At 43.5% G+C, this 20,828-nt stretch overlaps 1 protein-coding gene across 1 annotated transcript in view; it reads left to right on the forward strand.

Annotated features, from left to right (window-relative positions):
* Positions 1-2,393: 2,393 nt before the first annotated feature.
* b3gnt2b (UDP-GlcNAc:betaGal beta-1,3-N-acetylglucosaminyltransferase 2b) overlaps positions 2,394-20,828 on the forward strand; it is a 28,026-nt gene continuing 9,591 nt past the window's right edge. Inside the window, exons 1-2 of the mRNA XM_045714159.1 lie at positions 2,394-2,794; positions 18,669-18,803. The gene's annotated coding sequence lies outside the window, so the exon portion shown is untranslated. The remainder of the gene's footprint in view (positions 2,795-18,668; positions 18,804-20,828) is intronic.

Here is a 20,828-nt window from a genome sequence, read left to right on the forward strand (position 1 = left end):
ACACACACACACACGAGTACTGAGAGTAGGCGTAGGCCTACTGTAAATACACAACTAATACAAACAGCCACACATAGAGGGTTGGTTGTTTAGCAACAAAACCGCCGCCTGTGTAACTTTGGGGCAAACCAGATGGGGTTGGCTTAGACTGCTGACAACATGTCAACTATATTTAGTCTCCTGTGTTTATTGAAAACATAAATCAAGTTGCACAATGAGCACTTGTTGTCTCTCAAATACATCGTTACAATTGTTGGTTAGCTAGCTAGCGAATTTTAGCCATTAATCAAACCACCTCAAAACAAGATGGGGCGGCAGGTAGTCTAGTGGTTAGAGAGTTGGGCCAGTAACCGAAAGGTTACTAGATCGAATCCCTGAGCTGAGAAGGTAAAAATCTGTCGTTCTGCCCCTGAACAAGGCAGTTAACCCACTGTTCCTAGGCTGTCATTGTAAATAAGAATTTGTTCTTAACTGACTTGCCTAGTTAAATAAATGTTAAATGAAGAACAAGATAAAACTAGCTGAATCGAGCCACTTACGATTCCCCACATGCCACTTTCTTGTCATTGTTGCTAGCTGTCTGGCCATTTAGAATTACAACACCACACGGCAACACCACATTTACATTTGTCTTTTTAAATGACTTGAAAGTGTCATTTCGATGTTAATGAGGCACCGAACTAATCAGGGACATTTGCATGATGGATGAGCATGTCATTGAGCTGGTATCACTGTAAATCTTTAGGCTATTGTCAATGTACAATATAGCTACTGGTCCTGGAATAAAACACACACAGGACTGCACGTTTTCTACCTGTATTTTTCGTCTGTATGTCCTTGTATATGTTAGATGATGTGTATTTATGTGTGCACAGAGCCACAACCAACATTTCCCCACAGGGATAATAAAGGCATTGTATTTTTTATAGACACATTCAAAACTGTCTAGTAGAGAGATGTGGTCTTCCAATCAGTCAGTGTGGTTTTGACAGAGGTGTTGTCTAACTGAAAATAACACCTACTTACTTTTCATATAGCAGTACACCAGAGGGTTATGACTGCTTCTCAAATGGCACCCTATTCCCTAATTAGTGCACTACTTTTGACCAGAGCCCTATGGCACCCTATTCCCTAATTAGTGCACTACTTTTTACATGATCCCTATGTGACCTGGTCAAAGGTAGTGCACTATATAGGGAGCCACGACCCACGTGTTCCCCCCACCACCACATTAGCATGACAGAGATAGTCATCGTAGCACACTGAGCATAGTGAGCACAGCCACGTGAATTTCAACATGTCCCTGTTCAGAGAGAGAGAGAGAGAGAGAGAGAGAGAAGGGGGGGAGGGGTGAAAAGAGAGCGAAAGGGAGAGAGAGAGAGTGAGAGAGGGGAGAGAGAGAGGGAGGAGGGAGAGGGAGGGAGTGAGAAAGAGAGAGGGGGGAGAGTGGGCGGAGAAAGAGAGGGGAGGGAGGAGAGAGAGGGGGAGAGGGCGAGGTGGGGGGGAGAGGGAGGGAAGAAGTGGGGGGAGAGGGAGGAGAAAGAGGGGAGGGAGGAGAGAGAGGGGGAGGAGGAGAGAGAGAGGGGGAGAGGTGGGGGAGAGAGAGGAGAAAGAGAGAGAGGGGGAGAGGTGGGGGGAGGGAGGAGAAAGAGAGGGGAGGGAGGAGAGAGGGAGGAGAAAGAGAGGGGAGGGAGGAGAGAGAGGGGAGAGGAAGAGGTGGGGAGGAGAAAGAGAGGGGTGGCCTACAACTTTATTTGGTGCTGTTCTAAAATCCCAGTGTGTTGCATGCTTTGGATTTGTTCTACCTGGGCATTACTTTGCGGTGAGGTACATGTAGTAAAACCACAGAACAAGTTGCTCGTGTGTAGCTTCGTTCTTTTTGTTGTGATGCCGGCCATGGAGTGTGAATACTAACGCCTCGATCACACCTACAGTGTCCTTGCGTTTTGGTACACCAGAAGTACATTCATTTCCAATGGAACGCTGTGTTAGCCTTGCAGCGTTGCAATGCAGAGGCAGTTGCAGTGCTTTCTGTGAGGTGCATACATTGGATTTATCTAACGTATGCATCAAATTGTGTGCGTAGACAGCTTGACAGAAATGGTAGCAGAAGGTGAATGTTGAACCTTTGTTGCCCACATATCCAGATGACGCTGCATACCATTTTGCGCAAAAACACTGTCGGTGTGATCAAGGTGTATGTAAAATGTAGTTTATGACGATAACCTGTGTGAATGCAGCATTAGCCTAGCACATATGTCCCTATAACAAATTATTACATCAAGGTATTTTTACTAAAACTCACTCCATCATTTTTGTTTTACTGCCTTTTGAATAAAAAAAAACAGTTTTTTTCCAACTCCTGAGGAGGTAAATAGGCCGAACAAAGGCAACGTCATACCTTTATTTAGGAGGAGTCTGGTTTTCCAGCAGTCAATCAGCAAATCTGTGTCACTGGTGCGAGTAGGAAGGGTAAGGAACTCCCGATCACACAATCTAAACTCGAAATTGGAATAAACATCGTTTGTCCTCAAGGTATTAGTGAACATTTCGCTTAAAATGTGAAGTAATCAACGGCGGGCTTGTAGCCTATTAATCATTGGACGATACGTCTACGGAAAGTTTGAACGCTACCTTTTACAGCACGGATGTCAGATGCGCCATCTCCATGCGCTACAGGGTTGCAGTTTTCTGAAGAAGTGAGAAGGAGAGTTTTCGGTTTTTTGGGGGGCGACTTGGAGACAATTCACTTCATGATGAGAGAACGAACCTGGGTTTAGGATTCAAAGACAAGGTAGCTATGATTGTTTACGATTATTAATGTGATTTATCAGCCATATTGAGAGTTTACTAATGTAGTTTCTCCAATATCCAGTCTGAACATTTAGTTTTTGTCAAACGTATTTCTGATCGCTTGACGCACGTCTTTGCTCTCTCCGTCCATTTCTGTTGAAAACCCGGAGTTCGCTTGTGCGTTGTGGTTGCAACTCAAACATATGCTATCTGGGGAAATCAGTCATATGGCCAAATATTTTCCTAAGTTAATACGCAGAAGTCTCGTTGACTTCATGGGCGTATTGTAAGTTTATTCTACTAAGTACGATAAAGAGGAGGAGCATAATGAAACCCGTAGTGGAAATTCCCTGCCTACAATAAGTAGTCTACGCTTCTAAAATACTGTCGAAACCGGCTGTAGAGTGAGTGGATTATCAACAGTCACTCACCAGATGGACAGTTCAGAGGGCAGCGAGTAGGACACAGATCGCTCACATAGAAAACCAACGTACAGAACCGTAAACAACAGGAGAGACCAGACAGACGCTCTATAGGCTACATTTCTATCGTCAGAATGTTGCATCCCACACAATAAGCAGCAGTAGTTTCGAGAGTTCAGGATCATGAAATGACGTTACTGTAGTAGACTGAGTGTCTTTGGTGCAGTGACTACAGAACTAAGATAATTTGTTGTTGTATAAACAGGCACAGTTCTATACATATAATCTCCTAAAATGTGCACCCCGTTGCCACAGTTTAACACCCAAATTGTCTGTTTTTTATGTTCTGTATAGGTTTCAATGGGGAATATCCCTTTTAGAGATAATATAGCATTGTCTTTTGGTGCCATTTTTAGGACCAAGGTCATTTTGTAACTTTTGAGTCAACCATTACAACTGGAAGGGCCTGGTCGTTTGGGGGAGTGTCTTGCATAAGTATCCAGGTTGGAATAGACTTGACACATATGTACCTAGTTACAAACCCAGAGTGGAAGTCCACTAGAGTGGATGTGCTGCATGAAGGGAGCTGTGTATACTGGTAGACAGAGACAGACTGATCTGCTACAGAGGTAGAGACGGAGACAGACTGATCTGCTACAGAGGTAGAGACGGAGACAGACTGATCTGCTACAGAGGTAGAGACGGAGACAGACTGATCTGCTACAGAGGTAGAGACGGAGACAGACTGATCTGCTACAGAGGTAGAGACGGAGACAGACTGATCTGCTACAGAGGTAGAGACGGAGACAGACTGATCTGCTACAGAGGTAGAGACGGAGACAGACTGATCTGCTACAGAGGTAGAGACGGAGACAGACTGATCTGCTACAGAGGTAGAGACGGAGACAGACTGATCTGCTACAGAGGTAGAGACGGAGACAGACTGATCTGCTACAGAGGTAGAGACGGAGACAGACTGATCTGCTACAGAGGTAGAGACGGAGACAGACTGATCTGCTACAGAGGTAGAGACGGAGACAGACTGATCTGCTACAGAGGTAGAGACGGAGACAGACTGATCTGCTACAGAGGTAGAGACGGAGACAGACTGATCTGCTACAGAGGTAGAGACGGAGACAGACTGATCTGCTACAGAGGTAGAGACGGAGACAGACTGATCTGCTACAGAGGTAGAGACGGAGACAGACTGATCTGCTACAGAGGTAGAGACGGAGACAGACTGATCTGCTACAGAGGTAGAGACGGAGACAGACTGATCTGCTACAGAGGTAGAGACGGAGACAGACTGATCTGCTACAGAGGTAGAGACGGAGACAGACTGATCTGCTACAGAGGTAGAGACGGAGACAGACTGATCTGCTACAGAGGTAGAGACGGAGACAGACTGATCTGCTACAGAGGTAGAGACGGAGACAGACTGATCTGCTACAGAGGTAGAGGGAGGAAGACTGATCTGCTACAGAGGTAGAGGGAGGAAGACTGAAGCTAACACAAGCTGTGAACCAGGGTTCCTAAACAAGGATAACCTGGGAAGACCCACATACGCTGAAGGTGAAACCAACGTCATAGTGCTGCTAACAGCTTCACTTCCTCCACTGTCTCCCTTAGTGGGATCAAACCAGTAGTTCTCTGACTGCCCTCCTTCACAACGTAGCAACATGTCATGCTATAGAAAAGGACCCAATTTGCTAGTTCCGTTAGCAACATTTCTAGTTAGCTGTGAAGTGGTCTGACAGCATGTTCTTATCTCCGTTCCAAAGGCAGACCCAGGTATATGTAGCGGTGATGTAGTAGTCTGGTGTGTTTAGGGCTGAAGAGACACCCTGACTGACACAGTGTGTCAGTGACGGGCTGACAGCAGCCGGGGACAGGTAGTTCCAACAGCCCTTGTGTCCTCATGCAGCTGGAATAGTGCCTTTTAGGGCGGGGCAGCTGGCTGCACTTCCATGGTCAACTGACTCAAATTCAGGAATTCAACATGATGAAGCAAAGGCAATTAACACCTGACAGAGAGAATATTGTCAGGGTTCTGTCTCTCTCACACACACACACGTTATGTTCTTCTATCCTCGTGGGGACCTCAAATATATTTCCATTCCAAATCCTATTTTCCCTTACCATAACCTAACTCCTAAACCTAACTCTTAAAGCTAACCCCTGGGAAATGTCAGCACGAGGGTTAATTTTCCTTATTTTACTATCCTTGTGGGGACGTTGGGGGATTTTATGTCCCAGAACCAGCAGACACACACACACACACTCCTTTTGTAGAGACTACTGACCTAGTGTCTGAAGTGTTGTCCAGTAGAGGTGCAGGTATCTGTGTAAAACACCACAGTAGGACTTTGGTCAGACGTTTTTAATCCAAAGATACTTCAAATAGAGTAGTGAGTGTGTCCATTTTTATCATGTGATCACCTGAGGGAATTGAACCCTTGACCTTTGGCTGCTAGCGCCACTCAGGACCACATGAGTACCACCAATGGGGCTGGGCGATATGGCCCAAATATCAGATTTGTCTTTATTTTGACTGTGGCGGTATGTTACTCTGTTCTTGTTTCTGAGTTAGTTTTATGACTAGTGCATGGACCCTAGAAGGGAAACAAATGAATTATACGTGTTTTTAAATGGTATTTCTCCATGCTGATGGGTTTTCCACTCAACCACGCTAGGACAGAACTGACAGTTAAGTAGTCCAATTAGTTGGACTTTTCAGATATTTACCACTGTATAAAAATACCATTTTCTAGAGGGTATTGAACCAACCTGTAGATCATACCTGTATACTGGGATTCATGATATATGGTATTCCTTGTATGTGGCTTTATTCCTGTGTATTTTATTCCTCCTGTTGTTCTTTGGGAAGGACTCATAAGGAAAGCATTTCTCGGTAATGTCTACACCCTTTAGATTCACCACGTGACAAATACAATTTTTATTACATTTAATATATTGCCAAGCTCCAGCCACCACTGTGTGCTCCTATCTGACTGCCATCCATAGAAGGCTTTGGCTATGCTGCACTAGATTGAGAGGGATGCTAACTGGATCAAACTGGATTTCTGCACCAGTCAGGTAGAGTATCCTAATGAGGAACACAGTGTGACCCGTTTTAGTTGTATTATATCAGACTAAAGGAACAGGGAAGTTTTAAAACGCCTGGTCAATCATCATCATTATAGCCCCATGTCGTTCCTCTTTTATACACGCAGACACACACACAGACACACACACACACAGACACACACACACACACACACACACACACACACACACACAGACAGACAGGAAGTAGGAACGGTTAGAACAGGACGTTTGGTGGCCGTTCTACTTGAACCAACCATCCTTATTGTTCTTAGAGACGACATATATGAGCTGTGTGTCTCGTCTAGAGTCCTGAAACACAGACACCTGTGAGGAGAGAGATGATGCTAGGAAATCCTGCTTCCGTGTGTTCTGGTAGAGAGGGTGTGGGAGAGTAACCTACAGTAACATGTCTTGTAAATGTTCATTTGAAAGGTGATTTTTTGCATTAGTCCAACCAACGTCTTCTAACAGGTTTTATCCAGTGGCTGTTGAGTGTCGTGTTTGACTGGCCTTCTACTCACTCACTCTGACTACTTCTGGGGCTGGGTTGAGGCAGCAGGATGTGTTTTGGAAAACACAAACACATTAGGAAGTGCAGTCAACACACCCTTTAAAAATGGCCAGACATGCTGCACAGAAGTTGCACAAACTGTGACAGCACACACACAAACACTTACTGGGCAGATCAGGCCACACACACCTTTGGAGCGGAGACAGTGTCAGCTATATCTGAAGTGTGATAGATGTATTGTGTGTATCCCAGGCTTGGTCCCAAATGGCATCCTATTCCCTAAATAGTGCACTACTTTTGACTAGGGCTCTAGGGCCCAGTTCCCTAGAACACGTGCACTGAGTGTACAACACGTTAACGCCTTCCTAATATTGAGTTGCGCACCCCCCCAGAACAGCCTCAATTCGTTGGGGAATGGCCTCCACAAGGTGTCTAAAGCGTTCCACAGGGAAGCTGGACCATGTTGACTCCAATGCTTCCCACAGTTCTGTCAAGTTGGCTGGATGTCCTTTGGGTGGTGGACCATTCTGGATACACATGGGGAACTGTGTGAAAAATCCAGCAGCGTTGCAGTTCTTGACACAAACCGGAGCGAGCGCCTGGCACCTACTACCATACCCTGTTCAAAAGCACATCATGTAAATTCCAGACTATACTCCAACTTTTTTCCCAGGCTTTGAACTTCGCGGCTTAAACAATGACGCGGCTAATATATGGATTTTTCCCGCTTTCAAATTTGTGGGTCCTGACAGCGTGGAGCATTGTCAAAAAATCCACTATCATCAACAGGTTTCGAAAGGCTGGACTGCTGCTTGTTGAAGAGGGCTCAGCGGGGGATTTGCCTCCGGATGAAAGTGACGAGAGTGACAATGAAAACGATCCAATATCGGATGAAGCAATTCTGAGGCTATTCAACTCCGACACCGAAGGAGATGGTTTCAGTGCACAGGAGGAGGAAGATGGTGACCAATGACTTTCTTGGTAGGCTACTGTTTACTGCAAATTTATTTTTTGTTACAAGCCGTGTTTCGTTAAAGCCTGTGTAAAGTTAATTTGTTTCAATGTACCGGTAGGCAACTGCGGCTTATAGACATGTGCGGCTTTTTTATTTTCAAAATATATATATTTTTTAATTCAGTGGGTGCGGCTTATATTCAGGTGCGCTTAATAGTCCGGAAATTACAGTACATCTTTAGTCTTGTCCATTCACCCTCTGAATTACACACATACACAATCCATGTCTCAACTGTCTCAAGGCTTTAAAATCCTTCTTTAACCTGTCTCCTCCCCTTCATCTACACTGATTGAAGTGGATTTAACAAGTGACATCAAGAAGGGATCATAGCTTTCACCTGGAGTCAGCTAGTCAGTGTGTCATGGAAAGAGCCGGTGTTCCTAATGTTTTGTCCACTCAGTGTCTAGTCCCCTAGAGATCACTGTTGCATCAACTTGCAAGGTGCCCATAACCATCTTTGGCCTCTGAAGTTGTTGAAGGGATGACTATTTCAGTTTGACTATTTCAGTTTGAGTGTTTCCTGGTCAGGTTTCCCGGTCAGCAAACTTCAGCCTTATGTAATTTTATATTGTATACTATGTTTTTACTAACATAAGTTATGAGCCCATGTAATTGTTTTATTTATTTGTTAATAATTGTATATATTTTTTACTTAACCAACAATGCAGTTAAGAAAACTGTTAAGGGCTTGTAAGTAAGCATTTCACTGTAGGGTCTACACCTGTTGTATACGGCGGCTGTGACATAACGATTTGATTTAAGTATTTAACATTAAATAATTTCTGGGATATCACGTGATCTCTTTCCCGGAGCTGATGGGCAGAATTCCAAAGGTTTTCTAGCACATTCCAGGAGTGTATGACTGCTTGTTGTGGTCTGTGTTTCTAGGAATACCATTGGGCCATGTCTGTACAATATTATGTCGTGTGTGTGTGTGTATTACTCTTGGTACATTTTTTTAAAAGACAAACCTTTTATTTTGTAATGGATAAAATGCCATCAAATTATTGTCCATATTAATCACAACTGTTCAGATGTAACGTTTAAAAACCGTTTTCCGAGACCATGAACATTTTGTTATAACGAGTTCTCATTACCGTAACATGTTCATAACCTGGATTAAATTTTTTTATTATTTATTTTTTAAACTATTATTCGTATAAAGATTGTTCTGTGAATGAACTCATCTGGATTGACTGACCTTCATGTCTTAAAGTAATGATGGACTGTCGTTTCTCTTTGCTTATTTGAGCTGTTCATGCCAAAAAGACTTGGTCTTTTACCAAATAGGGTTATCTTCTGTATACCACCCCTGCCTTGTCACATTTTTCTAGCTCAGTAAAGTTACTTTCAGATGATTTGACCCTGAAATGTGAAATATGGCATTATCATGGATATTTACTTCCATTGGGTTTGTTCTGTAACTTGTTGTCGAGGGTGCTTGTTGCACCCTCGACAACTACTATGATTATTATTATTATTTGACCATGCTGGTCATTTATGAACATTTTAACATCTTGACCATGTTCTGTTATAATATCCACCCTGCACAGCCAGAAGAGGACTGGCCACCCCTATAGTCTGGTTCCTCTCTAGGTTTCTTCCTAGGTTTTTGGCCTTTCTAGGGAGTTTTTCCTAGGGAGTTTTTCCTAGCTCACCGTGATTCTTTCAGATGCATTGCTTGTAGGCTGGGTTTCTGTACAGCACTTTGAGATATCAGCTGATGTACGAAGGGCTATATAAATACATTTGATTTGATTTAAATGCAACAGAGCTGGAGACAGTGACCAGGTAAACAACACCTAAGTATGGATTTCTGTAAACCAATATGTCCTTTGTGTGACCCCAAACAGTTAGAGGTGCTGACTAACAGAGTCAACTGTAGACTGTTAAAATAGACCCCGACAGAGGGTCAACTGTAGACTGTTAAAATAGACCCCGACAGAGGGTCAACTGTAGACTGTTAAAATAGACCCCAACTGTAGACTGTTAAAATAGACCCCGACAGAGAGTCTACTGTAGACTGTTAAAATGGACCCCAACTGTAGACTGTTAAAATGGACCCCGACAGAGGGTCTACTGTATAAGCTGCCAGTCATTTGTTCGGTTAATCTCCAATGTTTCAGCATCATCTTGTAGTCATCTTTTGAATTTCTGTGTAATGTCCCCGTTAACACAGTTTATATCAACGTTTTGTCAGATGTTTTCTGACCTCAACACTAGTGTTTATTTACTATTTAACCTTTAACTCGCCAAGTCAGTTAAGAACAAATACTTATTTACAATGACGGCCTACTAAAAGGCAAAAGGCCTGCTAAAAATATAGGACAAAATACACATCACGACGAGACGACACAACACAGCATTGGTGACAACACAGCATTGGTGACAACACAGCATTGGAAACAACACATGACAACACAGCATCATGGCAGCAGCAACACAACATGGTAGCAGCACAAAACAGGGTACAAACATTATTGGGCCCAGACAACCGCACAAAGGGCAAGAAGGTAAAGACAATTCATCATGCAAAGCAGCCACAACTGTCAGTAAGAGTGTCCATGATTACACTTAAGACTCAATGTCAAGAAGAGTCCACTTCGCAGGTCAACAATTACAACGTTGTGCTATATGCCTCAACACCCAATGAGGGATAAGATGAGCGCCACAAATCAGGAAATGACCTGGTGCTTATCTTTTCTAATCATTTAGGAATGTTGACACACAGCTGCATCTACTAAACAGATCGTCTAGGATGAGGACATTTGTTGACAGATCACCTTTTTTTTTAGTTCTGGAAACATAAAACGCTTGATTTAAGTGTATGTATTGTATTTTAAAGCCTCTAAATCAGGGAGGGCAACTTTTATAGGCCCACGGATCAATTTCCATAAACGGGTCCCCCGACCCTTGGAACTCAGTTAGAATAGTAGAATACACCAAGTGCCATTTAGAAATGTTTGTTCATCAGCAGCTTTTCTCTTATGTCAGTCAGTCATGTCAGTCAGTCATGTCAGCTAACATGTTTCTGTTGTTTATTGGTCAGTCAGTCAGGTCAGCTAACACGTTTCTGTGTTTATTGGTCAGTCAGTCAGGTCAGCTAACATGTTTCTGTTTATTGGTCAGTCAGGTCAGCTAACACGTTTCTGTTTATTGGTCAGTCAGTCAGGTCAGCTAACATGTTTCTGTTTATTGGTCAGTCAGTCAGGTCAGCTAACATGTTTCTGTTGTTTATTGGTCAGTCAGTCAGGTCAGCTAACATGTTTCTGTTGTTTATTGGTCAGTCAGTCAGGTCAGCTAACACGTTTCTGTTGTTTATTGGTCAGTCAGTCAGGTCAGCTAACACGTTTCTGTTGTTTATTGGTCAGTCAGTCAGGTCAGCTAACACGTTTCTGTTGTTTATTGGTCAGTCAGTCAGGTCAGCTAACACGTTTCTGTTGTTTATTGGTCAGTCAGTCAGGTCAGCTAACACGTTTCTGTTGTTTATTGGGTCAGTCAGGTCAGCTAACATGTTTCTGTTGTTTATTGGTCAGTCAGGTCAGCTAACATGTTTCTGTTGTTTATTGGTCAGTCAGGTCAGCTAACATGTTTCTGTTGTTTATTGGTCAGTCAGGTCAGCTAACACGTTTCTGTTGTTTATTGGTCAGTCAGGTCAGCTAACACGTTTCTGTTGTTTATTGGTCAGTCAGGTCAGCTAACACGTTTCTGTTGTTTATTGGTCAGTCAGGTCAGCTAACATGTTTCTGTTGTTTATTGGTCAGTCAGGTCAGCTAACATGTTTCTGTTGTTTATTGGTCAGTCAGGTCAGCTAACACGTTTCTGTTGTTTATTGGTCAGTCAGGTCAGCTAACACGTTTCTGTTGTTTATTGGTCAGTCAGGTCAGCTAACACGTTTCTGTTGTTTATTGGTCAGTCAGGTCAGCTAACACGTTTCTGTTGTTTATTGGAGTCAGTCAGGTCAGCTAACACGTTTCTGTTGTTTATTGGTCAGTCAGGTCAGCTAACATGTTTCTGTTGTTTATTGGTCAGTCAGTCAGGTCAGCTAACATGTTTCTGTTGTTTATTGGTCAGTCAGTCAGGTCAGCTAACATGTTTCTGTTGTTTATTGGTCAGTCAGTCAGTCAGCTAACATGTTTCTGTTGTTTATTGGTCAGTCAGGTCAGCTAACACGTTTCTGTTGTTTATTGGTCAGTCAGGTCAGCTAACACGTTTCTGTTGTTTATTGGTCAGTCAGTCAGTCAGCTAACATGTTTCTGTTGTTTATTGGTCAGTCAGGTCAGCTAACACGTTTCTGTTGTTTATTGGTCAGTCAGGTCAGCTAACACGTTTCTGTTGTTTATTGGTCAGTCAGTCATGTCAGCTAACACGTTTCTGTTGTTTATTGGTCAGTCAGTCATGTCAGCTAACACGTTTCTGTTGTTTATTGGTCAGTCAGTCATGTCAGCTAACACGTTTCTGTTGTTTATTGGTCAGTCAGTCAGGTCAGCTAACACGTTGCTGTTGTTTATTGGTCAGTCAGTCAGTCAGGTCAGCTAACACGTTTCTGTTGTTTATTGGTCAGTCAGTCAGTCAGGTCAGCTAACACGTTTCTGTTGTTTATTGGTCAGTCAGTCAGTCAGGTCAGCTAACACGTTTCTGTTGTTTATTGGTCAGTCAGTCAGTCAGGTCAGCTAACACGTTTCTGTTGTTTATTGGTCAGTCAGGTCAGGTCAGCTAACATGTTTCTGTTGTTTATTGGTCAGTCAGTCAGGTCAGCTAACATGTTTCTGTTGTTTATTGGTCAGTCAGTCAGTCAGGTCAGCTAACACGTTTCTGTTGTTTATTGGTCAGTCAGTCAGGTCAGCTAACACGTTTCTGTTGTTTATTGGTCAGTCAGGTCAGCTAACACGTTTCTGTTGTTTATTGGTCAGTCAGCGTCAGCTAACACGTTTCTGTTGTTTATTGGGTCAGTCAGTCAGTCAGCTAACACGTTTCTGTTGTTTATTGGTCAGTCAGGTCAGCTAACACGTTTCTGTTGTTTATTGGTCAGTCAGGTCAGCTAACACGTTTCTGTTGTTTATTGGTCAGTCAGGTCAGCTAACACGTTTCTGTTGTTTATTGGTCAGTCAGGTCAGCTAACACGTTTCTGTTGTTTATTGGTCAGTCAGCGTCAGCTAACACGTTTCTGTTGTTTATTGGTCAGTCAGGTCAGCTAACACGTTTCTGTTGTTTATTGGTCAGTCAGGTCAGCTAACACGTTTCTGTTGTTTATTGGTCAGTCAGGTCAGCTAACACGTTTCTGTTGTTTATTGGTCAGTCAGGTCAGCTAACACGTTTCTGTTGTTTATTGGTCAGTCAGGTCAGCTAACACGTTTCTGTTGTTTATTGGTCTAGTCAGGTCAGCTAACACGTTTCTGTTGTTTATTGGTCAGTCAGGTCAGCTAACACGTTTCTGTTGTTTATTGGTCAGTCAGTGAGGTCAGCTAACACGTTTCTGTTGTTTATTGGTCAGTCAGAGTCATGTCAGCTAACACGTTTCTGTTGTTTATTGGTCAGTCAGGTCAGCTAACACGTTTCTGTTGTTTATTGGTCAGTCAGTAGGTCAGCTAACACGTTTCTGTTGTTTATTGGTCAGTCAGTCAGTCAGCTAACACGTTTCTGTTGTTTATTGGTCAGTCAGAGTCAGCTAACACGTTTCTGTTGTTTATTGGTCAGTCAGGTCAGCTAACACGTTTCTGTTGTTTATTGGTCAGTCAGGTCAGCTAACACGTTTCTGTTGTTTATTGGTCAGTCAGGTCAGCTAACACGTTTCTGTTGTTTATTGGTCAGTCAGTCGTCAGCTAACACGTTTCTGTTGTTTATTGGTCAGTCAGGTCAGCTAACACGTTTCTGTTGTTTATTGGTCAGTCAGGTCAGCTAACACGTTTCTGTTGTTTATTGGTCAGTCAGTCAGGTCAGCTAACACGTTTCTGTTGTTTATTGGTCAGTCAGTCAGGTCAGCTAACACGTTTCTGTTGTTTATTGGTCAGTCAGGTCAGCTAACACGTTTCTGTTGTTTATTGGTCGGTCAGTGTCAGCTAACACGTTTCTGTTGTTTATTGGTAAGTTAGTCTTGTAGTGCTGAGGGATTAACCAACCTCTCTTTTGGCGGGGAGGGGTTATTAAACAACTAATTGACTGACATCGGTTCCGTTACTTGAATTCCATTTAGTTGTTTGTGTTGAGCCCAGCGCTTGATTTCATTCAGCAGAGCAAGTCAAGAACGATGTGGGACGCTGGGCTGAAGGGAGTTGTTTTCATTAAGCAAATATTCACCCTAGTTCAGTGTAGAAACTTTTTAATTCAATACAATGACCATAATCCATTGCAGCAGTTTTTCCTAGCTCAGAGAGGACGAGGCGACCCGAGAAGACGAGGCGACCGAGAAGTTTCACTCTCGCCAAAATCTGTCCTAAAAAAGCCCAATGCGTTTCTATAGGCTTATAGTGGACATACATTTGTCACCTGCCTTTGGTTAACTTCCAGGATACGTCCACCATATTGCTTAGACCGTCACGTGATTAACTTCCAGGATACGTCCACCATATTGCTTAGACCGTCACGTGATTAGCTTCCAGGATACGTCCACCATATTGCTTAGACCGTCACGTGATTAACTTCCAGGATACGTCCACCATATTGCTTAGACCGTCACATTATTTCCTATAAGTCCAGATGGAGAAGAGAAGAAGCCACTTTTGACTGATGCACAATGGGAGAATCTCAATTGCATACTCCTCCCGTCCTCTCATACTCTCTCTCCTGGCTTCCTTCTCAAAACCCATTGGAGGAGAAGGTCAGAGGGGAGAGACATCTGGCTTTCTCATCCAATGGGTTTTTGAGGAGCAGAGAAGACTTGTCTGACTGGACAACTCTCCTAACAAGCTTCATTCAGCATGACATTCTGCTTAGGCTCCACTTGCATTGCACACTATGAAAAATGATATTTGGCATTTTAAACTACTCCCTTTTTTATTTTTTATTCTTCATCAGTCAACAGTCTGAGCAGTATTATAGTCAGAGGTAATGAGGGTGTGTGTTTGAGTTAGACTTCCTTCCTGCTGTTATCTTGTATAATTGTTTAATGAGGTCTATGGCTGCGACTCCAGTCTTCAGACTGATTTAGGGCTTATTCAAATTGAACAGAGTTCTAGCAGAGGCACCGTGATGAGATTCAAATGTACATAATATTTACATCAACATTTCAATTTACATTAGCAACGGACTGCCGAGAGAGAGTTTGGGAGCTTGGCAACGGACATTCTTGCACTGTAGTTTAAAATGTAATGTAAATATCCCAGTAACGTAGGTAACTAGCCAGTAGCTAAGCATGCTAACAACAAACTATTCCACTATGCAAACAACTTTTCATCTCAACCATATTACACTCTTGAATAACGCAACAATTCACAAGCATGTGCAAACAATTAAAGGGTTTATATTCCTGTCGCTAACGTTTACACTCATTACTTTTTAGCTTCAAGACGAGAGCACAGTTACTACAGCGAACAATGTCTTCATCAAGTAACGTTAGCCGATCAAAAATGAATGATTAACTCCCCCTCTCATATCAAATTTATTTTTAAAGCCCTTCTTACATCAGCTGATATGTCAAAGTGCTGTACAGAAACCCAGCCTAAAACCCCAAACAGCAAGCAATGCAGGTGTAGAAGTACGGTGGCTAGGAAAAACTCCCTAGAAAGGCCAAAACCTAGGAAGAAACTGTCCTCTTCTGGCTGTGCCGGGGTGGAGATTATAACAGAACATGGCCAAGATGTTCAAATGTTCATAAATGACCAGCATGGTCAAATAATAATAATCATAGTAGTTGTCGAGGGTGCAACAAGTCAGCAACTCAAGAGTAAGTGTCGGCTTTTTCATAGCCGATCTTTGAGAGTATCTCTTCCGCTCCTGCTGTCTCTAGAGAGTTGAAAACAGCAGGTCTGGGACAGGTAGCACGTCCGGTGAACAGGTCAGGGTTCCAGCAGGTCTGGGACAGCAGGTCTGGGACAGCAGGTCTGGGACAGGTAGCACGTCCGGTGAACAGGTCAGGGTTCCATAGCCGCAGGCAGAACAGTTGAAACTGGAGCAGCAGCACGGCCAAAACCTAGAAAGAAACCAGGAGAGGAACCAGGCTATGAGGGGTGGCCAGTCCTCTTCTGGCTGTGCCGGGTGGAGATTATAACAGCACATGGTCAAGATGTTCATAAATGACCAGCATGGTCAAATAATAATATTCACAGTTGTCGAGGGTGTAACAAGTCAGCACCTCAAGAGTAAATGTCAGTTGGCTTTTCATAGCCGATCATTGAGAGTATCTCTACCGCTCCTGCTGTCTCTAGAGAGTTGAAAACAGCAGGTCTGGGACAGGTAGCACGTCCAGTGAACAGGTCAGGGTTCCATTGCCGCAGGCAGAACAGTTGAAACTGGAGCAGCAGCACGGCCAGGTGGACTGGGAGGACAGCAAGGAGTCGTCATGTCAGGTAGTCCTGAGGCATGGTCCTAGGGCTCAGGTCCTCCGAGAGAGGGAAAGAGAGAAATACAAATATAAATTACAGTAGGCCTACCTTACAACATTAGAACAAACCAGGCTTCATTTTTATCAATATCATGCAAGTCATTACATATGGTAAAGTAAGCTCTGACTGAAAGCGTGGGTAATTCGGTGTGAGTTGACAGCTGTTTTCCACGGCTCACTGCAGCCAGACAAAACACAGGTGACTCTTTTTTTTTTTTTTTTTTAAGCTACTGCAAAAATGTCAGAATGGAGCAGGCTGTTACTGCAATTTCAGTTAAAATCTCAATAAAACAACTCTCATATCTATACATTTTCAGCTGTTTCAAAAACCTTTACTCTGCTATTAAGATTTTTACTGTAGGAGTGTTGTGCTCAATGAGACCGTTCTGTTTCCGCTGCCCTGCTCTGAGGGGAGTGACTGGAGGAAGGCTCACCCATAACCTCCGGAGGTAGTAGTCGAGACGGAAGAAATGCTCAAGTTTACGTTACAGTAATGTGTCTCGGGTCTCCAGAAAGGACTAGTCGACTATTTTACAACTTGACGTTAGATGGTTCGTCATCCTGAAGGTAGTAGATGAACCAGGAGAAACTGTCATCCATGGTTCAGTTCTCTTTAAACAGTCATTACCAACTTCAGCTAACTTTAGCCACCGCTAGCTAACAATCCATGGACATGATGGGGGCATGGGGGGGACAACTAGGTGGGGACTAGAATGGAAATGGGTCTTTGCCTAAATTCACAAAACATCTCAGGGGGGGTGTCTGCCTCACTGCCATCAGTCTGACAGTGTGTGAATAGTGTTGTCCACTCTACACATTTTGGTGTGCTGACACAAACCTAGACCTCGGCCTACGTCTCTGTCACCCTTCGTCATTTGTGGACCTCGCTCATCTCTTCATACCATACTTATACACATGTATAGTAGGGTTATACACACATACACACGTACAGTAGGGTTATACATATACACAAACATAGTAGGCTTTAGGCCTGGGCGGAATACCGGGGTATTTGGAAATGGCCAAAGGAAAGATTTGTCCAATACCGTCAATAATGTTAAGTATTTCTTTTAAAGTATTATTTTTATAATTGTGAGTGCTTTTTAAGTAAATACCTGAAGTCAGCTTGTGAAATACTTTAGGAGATAAAGAAGATTGTGTCCTTCATTTCACGGATCAGTATTTTTCATTATGAAGCTTAGCGCCAATCCCCCGTCATGTGGTGTTTGTTTACAAGCAGACAACGAGAGACCGGAGCCTTGACACTCACTGTTGTGATGTAGTTACATTACGTTAATGGTTAATGCTAATGTTTGCCAGCTAGATTAGTTGATAACTGTCTAAAATGTGCTAAATGCTCTGCAGTTGTGCATTTTGGATTGCTAATTTAGTAGCTAGTTAGCTATCTAGCTAAGTGGTTAGCTTCTTCCAAAATCAAGTTTCGCTTGGTAACAGCAGATTATCCCCTCCTGGATCAAGAGCCTTCCTGTCTAGTTGTTTTGTGTGTGTGTGCAGCAATCTGTGAGTAGCATATTTGAGTTCCTTGTATAACTTTGAGCTGGGATGTCTGTCCTGCTAATCATTGCGCTCATTACCATTTAGTTAGCATTCTCTATGGGATTTTACATCACTTGTTAGCATTGCTAACCTTTGGATTACAGTAGCACCCCCTAGTGTTCAGTGCCGGTATTACCGGATATCCCATTATGGCACAAGGTCGGTATGACAGTCTGGATACCTCCCAAGCCTAGTAGGGATTAACATGGGTAACAGGATCACGGGACTGTCCTGGGGTCACTTTTCACATGTCCCACAGTGTGTGAGCTGCTGCCTGCTTTTTGTTCTTACTGATCCTTCTTGTTTGCTCAGAAAGCCAATAAGTTAATGATTATCACAGTTCTCTGTACCCCGCTTGTAGAGCATGAGAACAGGACCGTCATGCAACATGTCTAGGTGGCACTGAAATGGAGTCCACAGAATGTCTGATTGTCAATAACGGAAGCCCTCAGCAGGGGTAGAATGAAAGAAATGATGCAACAAATCCACAAGGCAAGACTCGTCTGAGGCCTTGGGTGGGAATAATATTTGCCTCGCTTAGTTGTGAACACGGTGTGTCTCCTACTGTTTCCTGGTCGTCTCTATTGTGAGGTGTTGACACCCAGCTGGTCTTTCTGTTCCTGGTCGTCTCTATCGTGAGGTGTTGACACCCAGCTGGTCTTTCTGTTCCTGGTCGTCTCTATCGTGAGGTGTTGACACCCAGCTGGTCTTTCTTTCCTACAGGTTGCTGCCACACCCCTCCCCCCTATGTGTCCCATTGGCTGCTGTTCCCCAGGGGGTGGGACTCAGTATGGGTTAAGAGCTGTGAGGCCAGACTGAGAGGACAGTGAAGGCTGACACACTCCACCCGCCGCACAGGTAAGACCTACTCCCGTTACACACAGAGAGAGACTCCACCCGCTGCACAGGTAAAACCAACTGTTATGCTCACTCACACACATACTGCCTGAAACACACTCCACCTACACAGGTAAAAGAACAGTAGGCAGTCAATGCAATAAAGATTGCTTGTGTACTATAGGTGTGAGGGGAGGATGGCTGAGAGGGAGAGAATGAAGAAGAGAGGGAGGATGAGAGGACACAGGGGGACCTGAAGGCACTGGTGCAGAATTGTTGCTAGGAGGCAGCAGAACTGAAACACAAGACGGTGAAAGGGTAGAATGAGGGAGAGATGAGGAAGCAAGATAAAGGACACCTGGAAGTAGTGAGAGGAAGAAATCAGAAATAGAGGAGGTAAAGAAGAGAAGGGGGGAGGATTATGGTGGGTTAGAGGTCATTGTGTTTCATTGAGAGAAGGCCTCTGAGAAGGGTTAGAGGGGGAGAGAGAGAGCCTGCTTTCAGCCTTGCTCAGCTGGGTTGTTCTGCTCATTCCAACTCCAATAGCAAGAGAAGAAGGTAAGTATTTAATTTAGTCAGAACAGGAATCCTGTCTTTTTGTGATGCCCAGGTGGTGACCAGGTCTTAGCAGCAGTTCAATACAACACTATGTTCATGTCAACAAAATCAAAGCAAACATTTAGCCTCAGCATAAATGCAAATGATTCGCCCATTTGAGCATTTCACTGGTGTCAGTGCAGACAATAACTAGTAGATGTAGTAACCCGGTGATGGTGTCAGTAGAGACAATAACTAGTAAATGTAGTAACCCGGTGATGGTGTCAGTAGAGACAATAACTAGTAAATGTAGTAACCCGGTGATGGTGTCGGTAGAGATAATAACTAGTAAATGTAGTAACCCGGTGATGGTGTCAGTAGAGATAATAACTAGTAGATGTAGTAACCCGGTGATGGTGTCAGTAGAGACAATAACTAGTAAATGTAGTAACCCGGTGATGGTGTCAGTAGAGACAATAACTAGTAAATGTAGTAACCCGGTGATGGTGTCAGTAGAGACAATAACTAGTAAATGTAGTAACCCGGTGATGGTGTCGGTAGAGACAATAACTAGTAAATGTAGTAACCCGGTGATGGTGTCGGTAGAGACAATAACTAGTAAATGTAGTAACCCGGTGATGGTGTCAGTAGAGACAATAACTAGTAAATGTAGTAACCCGGTGATGGTGTCAGTAGAGACAATAACTAGTAAATGTAGTAACCCGGTGATGGTGTCAGTAGAGATAATAACTAGTAAATGTAGTAACCCGGTGATGGTGTCAGTAGAGACAATAACTAGTAAATGTAGTAACCCGGTGATGGTGTCAGTAGAGACAATAACTAGTAAATGTAGTAACCCGGTGAAAAGGGAGTGGGTCTATAAGGGTATAACTCTGTTTTGAAAAGCCAAAATCTCCAGGATCCCATCCTCTCTTATTCAACCTGTTGAGTCACTCTGAGATGAGGTCCAGATTAGTGAGGGGTGTTTAGGGGAGAGGGGGAGGTTTAGGGGGAGGGGTGTATGTGTGTGTGCCCCCACATCCTTGTGGTTATGATTCCACCTTGGTTGGCTGTATCAGCTGTGGTCTTGCAGGGTTGGAAGCCAAACCTGCACAGCCAGTATCTGTCTTAGGTTGTGCAGTTGTCATCAGTCAGACCAGGACCACAGATTAGGATCATGAGGGCTCTCTGGAATATAAAGCACATGATCAGTGATTTGCTGCCTAGCAACATTGAATTTCCCTAAATAAACTTTCCAACTGTCCTGAAAGACTTTCTGGCCATTTCAAAATAAATATTTCAAATGTTCACTGTCCCAAAAGTCTCCATCTTAGAGTCAAGCAGAGTTTGAATAAATTGTAGATTTGAATAAACAAGTTGTAGATTTGCAGTCTGCATTAGCAACTTCAGCTGAATGGTAATCAGTCTGTGAAAATGGTTAAAGACATTCTGGAGCGTTGATTCTTAGACCCGTGTTCTCTTGAAGTGATGCCTAAAAGTAGAAGGAAA

Source organism: Salmo salar, unplaced genomic scaffold, assembly GCF_905237065.1.
Source record: "Salmo salar unplaced genomic scaffold, Ssal_v3.1, whole genome shotgun sequence".
NCBI lineage: Eukaryota > Metazoa > Chordata > Actinopteri > Salmoniformes > Salmonidae > Salmo > Salmo salar.